A 13,921-nucleotide genomic window follows, 5' to 3' on the forward strand; every position below is an offset into this window, starting at 1 on the left:
AGCAACACAATTCATGGCGGTGGGTTTTCAATTTTTCTTTGTAAAGTATATGATGAAAAACATTGGGTTTTTAATCAGGAAAACAAAGCCGATAGGGAAACATTCAATTTTTCTACATATAATAAACAAGAACCGCAGTGGTAATTATCGTAAAAAAAAAAAAAAAACAAAGCAATAATTTTTGCGACCTCTTGCGCAACATATAAAAGCGGATTTTTTACAGTCACAGGGTGTTTGCAATAAATCTGTACAAAAACATGCCCCATTAACATTTACGAAAATGTTTCGAGTTTATGATAATTTTGAGGCAAACCAGGCATATTGAATCATGTCTCGGAATATTGGTGACGATAATTGATGGTCAATTATAGAATGAATTTTTATACAATCATCCCGGGAATTAATTTCACGATTCTCTTGTAGCAATGCGCTGCAATTTTGCGAGCGCTTTATGAAATTTTTAACTTGCCTGTAAAAGTAAAGGTTGCACCAAAGAGGTATGACTTTTACAGACCAAGTTGGCATATTTTCGTCATCTTGAAAAATTGCGTCACATATCTCCTGATTCGTTTGACCTCCCCAAGAGTCAATGAAAAGTAAATATTTATTCTCCCTGACGTAAGATTTTAAACTTTTCCGGAGAAAATCCATGCCTAAAACTGTTGTCAATTTTCCGGACTCCGACGATGTTACGCTGACGTTCGTATAAGTATTGGCATAATCATCTGTTAATTTGTGAATATGAGGTCCGAAATGACCAGTCGTTTCTTGTAAGCATGTGAAGACATGTGGGAGCAGATTTCCGGATAATGTTATTGAACATTGTGCGGTGTACCAATGCGTCACTTTATTCAAATCCGACATTTTCAAGAAAACTGTTTTACTCCCTTTTTCAGTGAGAGTCCTGTTGAAAACAGATTGATATTGGCATCCTGAAACAATAGTATTTTTAGTATTAAACAATATTCGAATGTGTATGTAAATATCTTTTACTATAATTAAATTTGATATATTTTACATCGGTAAAAACATTTTGTACGCAGAAAACAAGTATTTACCTGTTAGGTCAGTATTTATCACATAATCCACATGGTATTACGAGATTAAACGGCACGTCTGCCGACGAAAGGTCTCCACAGACGCCTGGATGTCCTCCATTGACGCCGCTTCTTTTTTCGAAACCAGGTTCGTGATCTTGCATTATGAAATTCTGTGCTTCTGTTTAAATGCCGTGACCCATCGATAAGACGCGTCGAATTTGAAATCGACGAATTTTGCAGCCACAGCCAATGCCAATTGCTGTAAATTTCTTGTCGTGCCTTGCTGATATTGCTGTCTTGCTTCCACAAAACGGCCGTAGGTCCACAAATCTATCGCCTCAAATTTATCCATTCGCGTACCACTACTTTTAATATATTTCTCCCATTGTGAAAGATATTCTTTTCTCTTCAATTGGCGGCACCCTTTTTTTAAAAAATTAAATTATTTTCCGTCAAAGCTTTTCATAGTACACCACTGCGTCCTTCAATCGTAATTTTTATAGATTACTATGAATGGATTCTTCAGGAATTTCTTCTCCTATTCCAGATCAGCCAGCAACTTCTTCAGTCGACATGCTTAACCTCGGATCGGAATAACACGTTGAAATTTGAAACAGGCACGTCTGTTCACAACGAAATCGAAAAACAAACTGCCATTTATTTCTCACGGCTCGCGCACAGTTCTATGCGCAGATGACCGTTATAATCCCAAGGGGACCCTTACAAAGCCCCTTTAAACTTTTAAACCCCATAAAACGAAATAGAACAATGGGCACGAATATTTTTCAGTGAATGAAAAACTCTACGTTCTTGAGCTAAAATAATGTAGGTTTGGGAAACTTTTTGAATAATTGGTGGAATAACAAAAGAAAATGAAACAGAAGAAAAAAAAGTGCCCAAGGCGGAATCGAACCTGAGACCTCTGACGTAAGAGTCCGATCTCTAACCATCTACGCCAGACGGCGTACATTTTACACTCATACGGCACCTAAGAAACTTTGGACCGATTTTTCTCGGGATTTTCTGAGTAGTGCGTCCTAATATTTTAACCACGTGAGGTGTTAGGGGTCCTCTTTCACCACACAAAATTTCGAACAAATCCCCGACCCCACGGTCGTGCCGTCTCCTTGTCTATAAACTGTTTATTATTTCAAGTAATTGCTATAACTGTTCAGACATGCAGCCCACTGGTCAATGCCGTCATGGAAAAATAATAGCAGTTGTCCACGGAACCGTGACTGAACCAAGCGCGCTCCTCTTCGTTCGAAGCTAATCACGTTCGCGAATGTCTTTCTTCGGGGCTCCAAAAATTTTGAAATGGTAAGAGTAATCAGTGAGACTACATGGGGAATATGTAAGGGCTTACCACGAAACTACTACGACGTAGTCGAAACAATAGGTATGCCCGCTCCGGGAACGTAATGATGACCTTTTAATTTGACTGCACGGTCCCGCTGCTCTTTGACTTCCTCGAACACAACGGTAGTCTTGGAAGGAATGTAGCTACTATACATAATTGCTGTCAGCGGTGCTCACGAGAATGTACAGTCGCAAGAGGACTGGGCTCTGGATGGCCATGTGGCATTACGGAGAGGAAAGACCATCGTGTTCGGCGTATGGCTCTGTATCTGGAGCAGCGATTTGACCAGTTAGTACTACAATGACACAACGAACTGTTACAAGACAATTACTTCGAGGACTGCTTCGAGCTAGATGCCCTGTAGCGTGCATTCCTCTGATCCCACCACCACGATTGGCGGCTTCAATGGTGTCAAGCGAGAGTTGATCGAAGAGCTCGGTTGAGGTAAGATGTGCTTTCAGATGAAAGCTGGTTCTGCGTGCTAGACACACTGGATCCGCACCTGAAGTAGCTTCCGGAGTGCAATTTCGTACGTCAGCAGGAGCAATCCAGTGGTTATCACAGGCACTTTGACTGGAAATTTGTAGTCAGTATGGTGATTCGACCTGTTGTGATCCTGTTCATAAGCATAAATCCAGGGGGTGTGTTTTCCAACAGGATAACGCTCGTTCCCATACCACTGTTGTAACACAATATCCTCCACAGTGCCTAAATCTACATCTACATATACAGGGTGTTACAAAAAGGTATGCCCGAACTTCCAGGAAACATTCCTCACACACAAAGAAAGAAAATATGTTATGTGGACATGTGTCCGGAAACGCTTACTTTCCATGTTTGAGCTAATTTTATTACTTCTCTTCAAATCACATTAATCATGGAATAGAAACACACAGCAACAGAACGTACCAGCGTGACTTCAAACACTTTGTTACAAGAAATGTTCAAAATGTCCTCCGTTAACGAGGATACATGCATCCACCATCCGTCGCATGGAATCCCTGATGCGCTGATGCAGCGCTGGAGAATGGCGTATTGTATCACAGCCGTCCTCAATACGAGCACGAAGGGTCTCTACATTTGGTACCGGGGTTGCGTAGACAAGAGCTTTCAAATGCCCCCATAAATAAAATTCAAGAGGGTTGAGGTCAGGAGAGCGTAGGGGCCATAGACTTGGTCCGCCTCTACCAATCCATCGGTCACCGAATCTGTTGTGGAGAAGCGTACGAAAACTTCGACTGAAATGTGCAGGAGCTCCATCGGGCATGAACCGCATGTTGTGTCGTACTTGTAAAGGCACATGTTCTAGCAGCTAGTTATTGTTTGTTGTGTCCTATCTTTCGAGATTCGTTCTTCGAGTCCCAGCCAGTTACCTTGGCCGGTGCGCTATCAGCGCTGTCGCCGAATAGCGTTTACCACGTGGGCACAGAAGCGGAAGTTATACAAGTTTCTTTCCTCGATTTCTGGAAAAGTTTGCGTTTGCGGACCCTATACCCGATGATGAAAAATGCTCTGTTTACAATTATCTACCGATCCCTCCAATTTTGAGTCGATTGCTCTTCACAACATTTAGGGGTGATTCTCACAATAACGTGGGGGTGTTGACCCAAAATAACTTAGATTGCTTCGTTTTAGGTTGTACCCAAGCGACCTGCCAAATTTGAGCCGAATCCGTTGGCCGTGTCTGAGGCCTTCACCTTGTGAGACTTTTGTATTTGACATCTAAAGAAATATGTGCTATGGAAAGAAACTTTATATGGTAAAATCACCACAAGAATTCAAAAGAAAGGGTTAACAAAGACCTCCGGCACTAGCTGCCGGAATCGCCTTTTGGTCAGAAGTACATTCGGAAATGACCATGCTTCTACGACCTTCATTAGCGCTGAAAGCTTAGAACAACATAAATGTTTGACTACAGGGAAAGAAAACCGTACAGACCATACATTCAACGCAAGTGAACAAGAGGCGCTAAGATAGTTATCGAATACGTTATTGTCCGGGAAAATTGCAGCACCTAGAAAGAGACATTTAATTGCAATGAAATTTATTCCACAGGTTAGAGACACGACAACACTAAAATGTTTAGAATTACATATCTGTACATGCACTTTGACAGTGGGAATTCAGTGCCATATGAAGATGCCAAATGCTGCAATAAGAGCCTGTAGACGTTATGTCACCTGGACCTGCATGCAGGAGAGGGAGTGCCTCGGGCTCTCAGACGTCCCTGGTGTAGCGCTTACTTCGAATTGCCTGCACTGTACAGGGGATCAGATCGCACGTTATAGCTAATGACACCCTGTGGTGTATGTACTGTAAGACCTTCAGTATACACACCATCAGATTATTTGACTTGTCGCTCTAACGAAGTAGGCGAGTGTCAGCAATTTGTCTCGTGGTCTTATCGTGGCGTGTTTATCTTCTGCCGTTAGGTCAGACGATAGAAATGCCACTTGCACGCTTAGAGTAGCAGATTGACGGTGACCAACTTTAAACAGAACATGATTTATTTTCACACACATTTATTAAAATAATTAAAAGCATAGACATTATGTAACTTGATTCTGGATGCTGTTTTCAATTGACAATCTGAAGTTCCTTTGGTCTTGGTACGTTAATCTTATTCCCACATATCTCTGATACTTGACAAAGTGTCTGTTCATTTATCTTCATGGGTATGTACAGGAATATGGTAATCTTATTAGGCGCAGACTGAAACTTGACTATAGACTGGTACATACTAATGCAGACTGGTACAGGCTGCTGCAGACAAATGCAGACAGGTGCAGACAAATGCAGACTGACTAATCGGAGGTCTGTACACTCGTCATAATACCTCTCGCATTCAGGTATCACTGCACGAGTGTGATCCGCGAGGAAAAAAGGTTCTACGTTAGCGGCTGCATTACATATTAATACGCGGATCGGCGGAAGCAGAATTTGGTCCATCTCTAAGGCAGCGCCATCTCGTAGTGCGGAGATGGACGAGCGCTGCGCCTGCGCTGTTGTGCTTAGCGGGGCGCGCTCTAGTGGGAAAGCTGTGTACGCGCTGACTACGCGGAACTATGTGCACAACACACCCCCAATCATCACACTTGGCGTCTGTTCGCTATTACGCTCAATAATGAGGACTGCCCGGATGCGGTCACCACAATACTATCAAACACGTACGCGGTCATCAATGTAGGACAAGCTGGAGCCAAACATGCCCGAGAACTTGTTTTATGGCACTCAGCCCGCCTGTGATAGCGCTCACATGACCATTTCAGTCGGAGGCGTTTCTGCTTTCTAGTCAGTGGAAACCGATGCAATGGCATGCTTGCCGCCAGTCCTGTTCTCAGAAGGTGGTGTCGAATCGACAACATAGACCTGTCCCGCTATTTGGAATGTTCCAACGTCAAGCCAACACTGTGGACCGAGCTGTTCTGTCGGTTACGACAATCCGGACGAGGAAGCAATCAGCTGATGCTATGGTCGCATTGTGTGGTCCAGTACCCGATCACTGCTATGTAGAGTATTCACCGTACTAGCCTCAATTTTACGGTACCAGTCACTCGGCCCTGTTCAAAACCACTTAGAATTTAATATCGCGCCCTCTGACGACTGAAACGAAGCCCAGTAGCTCTACTGTCGCTAGACGAAGTAATCTAACAGTGAAGGGAGGTAGATGCCCCTTAGTGTACGTAAGAAGAACGAGATGGCCGATCTGGTACGTAAAGTAGAAAGAAACTACTTTTATTATGTGTGTGTGTGTGTTTGTGTGTGTGTGTGTGTGTGTGTGTGTGTGTGTGTGTTTACTACAGTAAGGAGAAATAGTGAAGCTAAACAAGACTCCAAATTCTTTAAATGTTCTCCAAGGCTCAGTGACTGACATTATTAGAAGTAATCGTAGTATTGCTAGTTTCAGTGTTAGTACTTTGCATTCTTTATAGTATTCTTTGTAGTGTTGTTTAAATGAAAGGGAGCTTGGATCTGGGAATACTACGTTGCTAAAACAAGATAAAAGAAAGAACTTTTAATAAAATTTAATCATGTCAAAGGCATTTTAACACAGGAAAACTGAACACTATAAAATCATAAATAATACTAATGTTTAAAATGACACAACATTTACCAGAAGCTTTGAAGTTTTGCACATGAGAGTCAGATACAATATTAACAACTCACAAGTTTGAGACAAATAAACACAGATAGCCAAAACTACTGCATTTTACTAATAGTGCATTAACATAATGTTACCAGCTGTAGCTAGCTTGGAGATCGCTTGGTTCCTGTAATTCTAAAACACGCACATTAGACATAAAAGTCAATAACCATAAGCCCCCCAGGGGGTCCACAACTCTTTTGTGGACACGTGCGTAGCGAGCATGGGACCCCGAGCTAATGTGGCCTTCCTTCCTTTCCGGGCTGCATACCTTCCCTTTCCGCATCCTTCCCCGTCCCCCATCTTCGCCCCCCCCCCTCACCTCTGGCTCTTTCCTTCCCTTTCTCCCCCTCTGGGAGTATGGTTTGTGCCTACGTCCGGGGACGGACGCTTGTAAATGTACCGCATTCTTCGCTTGTATGTCTTCATCCTTCCTTTGTCCTTCCCTTTTCCTGACCTCTTCTCTTTACCCTTTTCTCCGCTGCGGCGTTTGTGACCTCTCTTCTTTCCTTTCCCTTTCTCTTTCTTCCTCCCTGTGAGTGTCTGAAGGCCGACCCACGCACTTCCATGCGTAGCCGGTGACGGGGTAACGCGTAATTCCCTGCCCCGGGTAGACAGGTAGGACACATACGTACCCCCTGGTAACGGCCAGGCCCAGGGAGGGGTGATTACACGAGCTGATACCTTCCGAAAGTGCCGATTGGTCCCTACGTCCGTTTGTCGGGAGGTGTGACCTGAGGTGTGAACAATCACCTAAGGCGGGAGTGCCCTCAGAGAGGGCCCCCACAAGGGAGGAGCGCGCCATCGGAGACGCCGGTAATCATGGGGGATTCTTCCGCAATGGTTTCCTCACCCACTATGTCTGCTCACAAACGTAAGTTCACTGAGTCTCAGCCACAGTCAGTTCTTCCATCGTTGCCACAGTTCCTTGTTGTTTCTCGGTCTGACGAAGGTCAGGACTTCTCCACAGTCAACCCTTTCATTATTCAGAAAGGTGTCGACGCAATTGCAGGTCCTGTAAAGTCTTGTTCCAGATTACGGAATGGCACCCTGTTGTTAGAAACAGTCAGTGCCCTCCAGATACAAAAATTGCTGCGTACCTCCCTACTACACACCTTCCCTGTCTGGGTGGAACCGCACCGTACTTTAAATTCCTCGCATGGAGTCGTTTATACACGCTCCCTCGATGGATTGTCTGACGAAGAAATTCAGCACTACCTGTCTGACCAGGGCGTAACGGCTGTTAATAGGGTTATAAAAAGGGTTGACACGAACATGATTCCAACCCTCACTGTCTTCTTGACATTTGACAAAGTTCAACTCCCATCGAAAATCAAAGCAGGCTATGAGATAATTTCCGTTCGCCCTTACGTCCCAAACCCTACCCGTTGCTATCGGTGTCAGCGGTTCAATCACACCAGCCAGTCCTGTTCCAATCCGGCCAAATGTGTTACGTGTGGCAAGGATGCCCATGAGGGTGCTTGTCCACCTCCATCCCCTCGCTGCATCAACTGTATGGGTGACCACGTGCTTCCTCTCGAGATTGTCCCGCTTTTAAGGACGAAAAGCTCATCCAGAAAATTAGAGGTGTCGACCTTTGCTGCTCGAAAATTATTCGCCAGTCGACAGCCCACCGTGCCTCAGAAAGGAAAATACAGCACTGTCCTTGCTTCTCGTCGGCCAACAAAGGAGGCGGCCATGCAGACTTGCGACCTCACCTTTAGTGCCACGGTCGTCAGATCGGCCAGCGCAAAGATCGCCCGTTCAACCTCACCACTTTCGCCTGCCCACTCTCTGGCTCACCCTTCGTCGAGTTCTGCTAAATCCAGAGCCCAAAAATCAGACACCAAGACTTCGAAAAAAGAGCATGCTCGTGAAGAGTTTTTACGTACGGCAACTTCCCAACCATCGGTTCCTCCTTCCTCTAAACATCATACTTCCAAGAAGGCTACAAAGAAACCTAGTTCCTCTCCTTCTCCGCCAAGGCGTGTCCCATCTACAGCACCACCTGGCGGAAATCGCCCTCGGCCGTCTTCTGTGTCGTCGAGGCGCACTGCTGGCGGCCGATCAACCGGCCGATCGCTGGTGGCAGGAGCTGCTCCTGACCAACCTATGGATCAGGATCTTCTGCCTTCGGCTGAATGCCATTCCATGCTGTCGGTCGCAAGCTCAGAGCAGTCGCTGAGTTGACAGCGACTTTGGTCACATTCCTCCATTTTCTGTTCACCCTGTGTCCATTATCCACTGGAATATCCTCGGTATTCGAGCCAATCGGGATGAATTGTCGATCCTCTTACGATCCTACTCGCCGGTCATCTTCTGTCTTCAGGAAACAAAGCTGCGTCCCCATGACCGCTTTGTTCTCCCTCATTTTCAGTCCGTCCGATATGATCTCCCCTCTGTTGAAGGCACTCCAGCACATGGAGGACTCATGATTCTTCTCCATGAAACTCTCCATTATCACCCAATCCATTTAAGCACTCCTTCCAAGCTGTCGCCGTCCGTCTTTCCCTTTCCGGATACACGTTCTCTCTGTGTACTGTATACAATCCGTCGTCCACACCAATGGCACGAGCTGATCTCCTTCATCATCTTGGTCAGCTTCCACCCCCATATTTGCTGGTTGGGGACTTCAATACCCACCACCCGCTTTGGGGATCTCCACATCTTTGTCCACGTGTCTCACTATTGCTAGACGTCTTCCACCACGCAGATCTAGTTTGCCTCAACACTGGGGTCCCTAAATTTTTGTCTGCCTCCACGACAAATTTATCTCATTTGGACCTTGCGGTCGGTACTGTTCCGCTAGCTCGGCGCTTCGAATGGTTCGCCCTTGATGATACACACTCGAATGACCACTTTCCATGTGTTCTTAGACTGCAGCATCAACTGCCCTATATGCGCCCGCAACGCTGGAAGTTTGCCCAAGCCGATTGGACACTTTTTTCGTCTCTAGCGACATTCGATGACCGTCACTTTCCCAGCGTCGACGATGAGGTCACACATATTACCGACGTTATTCTTGCAACTGCGGAACATTCAATACCACGCACCTACGAATTGCCCCGACGCCCCCCAGTTCCTTGGTGGAACGAGGTATGCCGTGATGCAATACGTGAGCGGCGACGTGCTCTCCGCGTTTTCCGCCACCATCCTACTTTGGCCAATTGTATCCGCTATAAGCAGTTCCGAGCGCGATTCCGCCGTGTCATCCGCCATAGCAAGAAGGCAAGCTGTAAATTCTTATTAGCTCATTTAACACCTTCACTCCCTCCTCGGAAGTTTGGAGTCGGCTTCGACGGTTCTCAGGCGCGCCTAGTTTCTCCCCGGTCTCTGGGCTCACTGTCGCGCATGACGCATTAGTGGACCCCGTCGCAATTTATAACTCATTGGGTCAGCACTTTGCTGAGATTTCGAGCTCTTCAAATTACCCGCCAGCGTTTCTCCCGAAGAAACGTGCAGCGGAAGTGCGACCTCTTGCTTTCTCCTCTCAAAATCGCGAAAGCTACAATACTGTTTTCTCCTTGCGGGAACTCCAACATGCACTCTCTTCTTCTCGCTCCTCCGCCCCAGGACCGTTGCTGCATTTATCAACCCATAGTCTGCGTTACCTCCTTCGCCTTTATAATCGAATTTGGACCGACAGTACTTTTCCCAGACGATGGCGGGAAGCTATCGTCGTTCCTGTTCCGAAACCGGGAAAGGACAAACATCTCCCCTCTAGCTATCGCCCCATTTCTCTCACGAGTAGTGTCTGTAAGGTTTTGGAGCGTATGGTGAATTACCGTTTAGCGTGGTGGCTGGAATCCCGCAGCGTTTTAACACCTGCCCAATGCGGATTCCGTAAGCATCGTTCTGCAGTTGACCATCTTGTTGCTCTCTCCACTTATATCATGAACAATTTTCTCCGGAAACGCCAAACAGTAGCAATATTTTTTGATCTGGAGAGAGCATACGATACGTGTTGGAGGACAGGCATCCTCCGCACACTGTCCTCTTGGGGCTTTCGAGGTCGGCTGCCCCTTTTTCTTCGCGAATTTATGGCAGAGCGCACATTTAGGGTGCGGGTGAACACTACTCTCTCCCGTACTTTCTCCCAAGAAAACGGGGTACCCCAGGGCTCCGTGCTGAGTGTTGTACTGTTTGCCATTGCCATCAATCCAATTATGGATTGCCTCCTTCCTGATGTCTCGGGCTCCCTCTTTGTGGACGATTTTGCGATCTACTACAGCTCTCCACGGACCAGCCTTCTTGAAAGACGTCTTCAAGGCTGTCTCGATCGCCTCCACTCTTGGAGCATCGAAACCGGTTTCCGTTTTTCTCCCAGTAAGACCGTTTGTGTTAATTTTTGGCGACGTAAGGAGTTTCTTCCGCCCTCCTTACATCTAGGTCCTGTCAACCTTCCGATTTCAAACGTCGCTAAATTCTTGGGTCTCATGTTTGACAGAAAACTGTGCTGGTCCTCCCAAGTTTGCTATCTTTTGGCTCGCTGTCTGCGATCCCTTAACACCCTCCGTGTCCTGAATGGTACCTCCTGGGGAGCGGACCGAGTGGCCCTTCTCCGCCTCTATCGCGCCTTAGTGCGCTCGAAATTGGACTATGGAAGCATAGTCTACTCCTCTGCTCGGCCGTCTATTCTTCGGCGTCTCGACTCTATCCACCACCGTGGATTACGTTTAGTGTCTGGAGCTTTTTACACCAGCCCTGTGGAAAACTTTTATGCTGAGACTGCTGAACCTTCGCTGTCCAATCGGCGAGGAGTCCTTCTGTTATGCTAGCCATCTGTCTTCCATGCCTGCTAATCCAGCCCATGACATTTTTTTCGACGCCTCCTTTGATGTAGGGTATGCAGGCCGCCCCTCCTCCCTACTACCACCGGGAGTCCGCTTCCGTTAACTGCTCCATTCTCTTTCCTTCCGCTTTCCTAAAACCTTCTTGACAACTTGGGGTACAGCACCGCCTTGGCTCCGTCCCCGGATCTGCCTGCTCCGTGACCTTTGTCGATTTCCCAAGGATGGTACCCCTTCACTTGTTTATCGTCGGGCATTTGCTGCTCTATGTGCACAAATTACGGACGCCACATTTATTTACACCGACGGCTCGAAAACGTCGTTAGGTGTAGGGAGTGCCTATATTGTTGGCGACACCCCAAATCACTTTCGGCTTCCCGACCAGTGTTCGGTTTATACTTCGGAGCCTTACGCTGTTCTCCAGGCTGTCCACTACATCCGCCGCCATCAGCGGATACAGTACGTTATCTGCTCAGATTCTCTCAGCTCTCTCCTCAGTCTCCAAGCTCTTTATCCTGTGCACCCTCTGGTCCACCGGATTCAGGACTATCTGCGCTTGCTCCACCTGGGGGGCGTCTCGGTGGCGTTCCTCTGGCTCCCGGGACACGTTGGTAACTGTGGAAATGAGGCGGCCGATATTGCAGCCAAGGCTGCAGTCTCTCTTCCTCGGCCAGCTATTCAATCGATTCCCTTCGCCGATCTACGGAGCGTTCTATGTCGACGTGTTGTTCATTTATGGCACACGCATTGGTCGACACTTACCCATAATAAATTGCGGGAGATGAAAGCTCTTCCTTGTGCTTGGACCTCTTCCTCCCGAACGCGTCGTCGGGAGGAGGTAATTTTAACTAGACTCCGGATAGGGCACTGTCTTTTTAGCCATCGACATCTTTTAAGCGGCGATCCTCCCCCACTCTGTCCCCACTGCTCTCAGCTGTGGACGGTAAGACACCTTTTAATTGAGTGCCCCTATTTTAATCCGTTACGCTCCCGTCTACAGCTATCGCCTGATATATCGTCGATTTTAGCAGATGACACGCGCTCAGCCGACCGCGTTCTCAAGTTTATTAGTGCCAGTGAAATGACGTCAATCATTTGAAGCTTTTTTTGGGAACAACCAACCCCTTTCTGTAGTGGATTTTTAAGCCTTCCTTCTGCTGTTAGTTTCTCCAATTTTATGACTTTCGTTCCCATTGCTTCTGGTTTTCAATTTCGGTTTTCTACTGTTTCCTAAGTCGCGGAGCGGGCGCTAATGACCATAGAAGTTTTGCAACCCTAAAAACCAAAACAAAAAAAAACATAACCGTAAGTTGCAGGCCAGAACATCTTAGAAGGCTCTTAAAAACTTTAACTAAGCAGTAAAAGCTTGCATGCCTTGGCACAGAAATTTTGAATTTAAAAAAAATTACTGTGGCAATAAAAAGGACAAAAAATGTAAACGGAATGCCGGTTTTAACACATGGGCTGCTAAACGAAAGTACATAACTAAAAAATAATAATTTCTTGTAAATGAATAAATACAGAAAAGAGATTTGCACAAAACAATCAACATTAAAATATATGTTTACCTTCGCCTGCCGGGGTGGCCGAGCGGTTCTGAGCGCTACAGTCTGGCACCGCGCGACCGCTACGGTCGCAGGTTCGAATCCTGCCTCGGGCATGGATGTGTGTGATGTCCTGAGCCTAGTTAGGTTCAAGTAGTTCTAAGTTCTAGTGGACTGATGTCCTCAGAATCTAAGTGCCATAGTGCTCAGAGCCATTTGAACCATTTTTTTGTTTGCGTTTTGCAAGTGTCGTGTACGGCATTGTACACAAGGGTAGGAGAGGTGGGGGTACAGAGTGATGCAGTAACTGTTGTCGTAGGAAAGCTGGACAGGAGCAGAAATGAGTAGCTAATAAGTCACCATAGTAAACAGAAGATTTACGGAACTTGTATTTCTCGAAGTGTATAAAGACAAATAGTGCAGCAAGAAACAGAGTTCTGCTGTCAATGTCCATGAGGAAGAGTCTCGCTGTACTAAGCACGAACTATGAGTAGTAGTGATGAGATTCCAAGTGCAAATGGGATGAGCGTCTGCTGCTGGCCATGCTATATTCTGGCGGCAGAGGTTGCTCATAATCCAGAGCTTCTGGAGGCGTGGCTCAGCAGGCATGCACCATTCGGTCCGCTAGGTCCCGTGCGACCACTATCAGTGTCTAACCGAAGCTTTATATTTCAATGCAAAGTTTGGGACGGATGTATGATGGTATCGATACATGACAGCAAGTATGCTCATAATAACTCAGGATTGTCCTATTAACACGGAATGCTAATTCAGACAGAAGTCTAAGATAACTGTTATATTGCTGGAGAAGGCCGAAATGCACGCTATAAGCTCACGCAGGATGGCGTGAGGTATCGTTCTTGATGAGACATGCTTCATACGATAACTATCAATTGCTATGGCGCCTTGCTAGGTCGTAGCCATTGACTTAGCTGAAGGCTATTCTAACTATCTTCTCTGCAAATAAACGAGGCTTCGTCAGTGTTGCATCGCTAGCTAAGTCGTCCGTACAACTGGGGCGAGTGCTAGTAAGTCTCTCGAGA

This window comes from Schistocerca americana, chromosome 3 (assembly GCF_021461395.2).
Source record: "Schistocerca americana isolate TAMUIC-IGC-003095 chromosome 3, iqSchAmer2.1, whole genome shotgun sequence".
Lineage (NCBI taxonomy): Eukaryota > Metazoa > Arthropoda > Insecta > Orthoptera > Acrididae > Schistocerca > Schistocerca americana.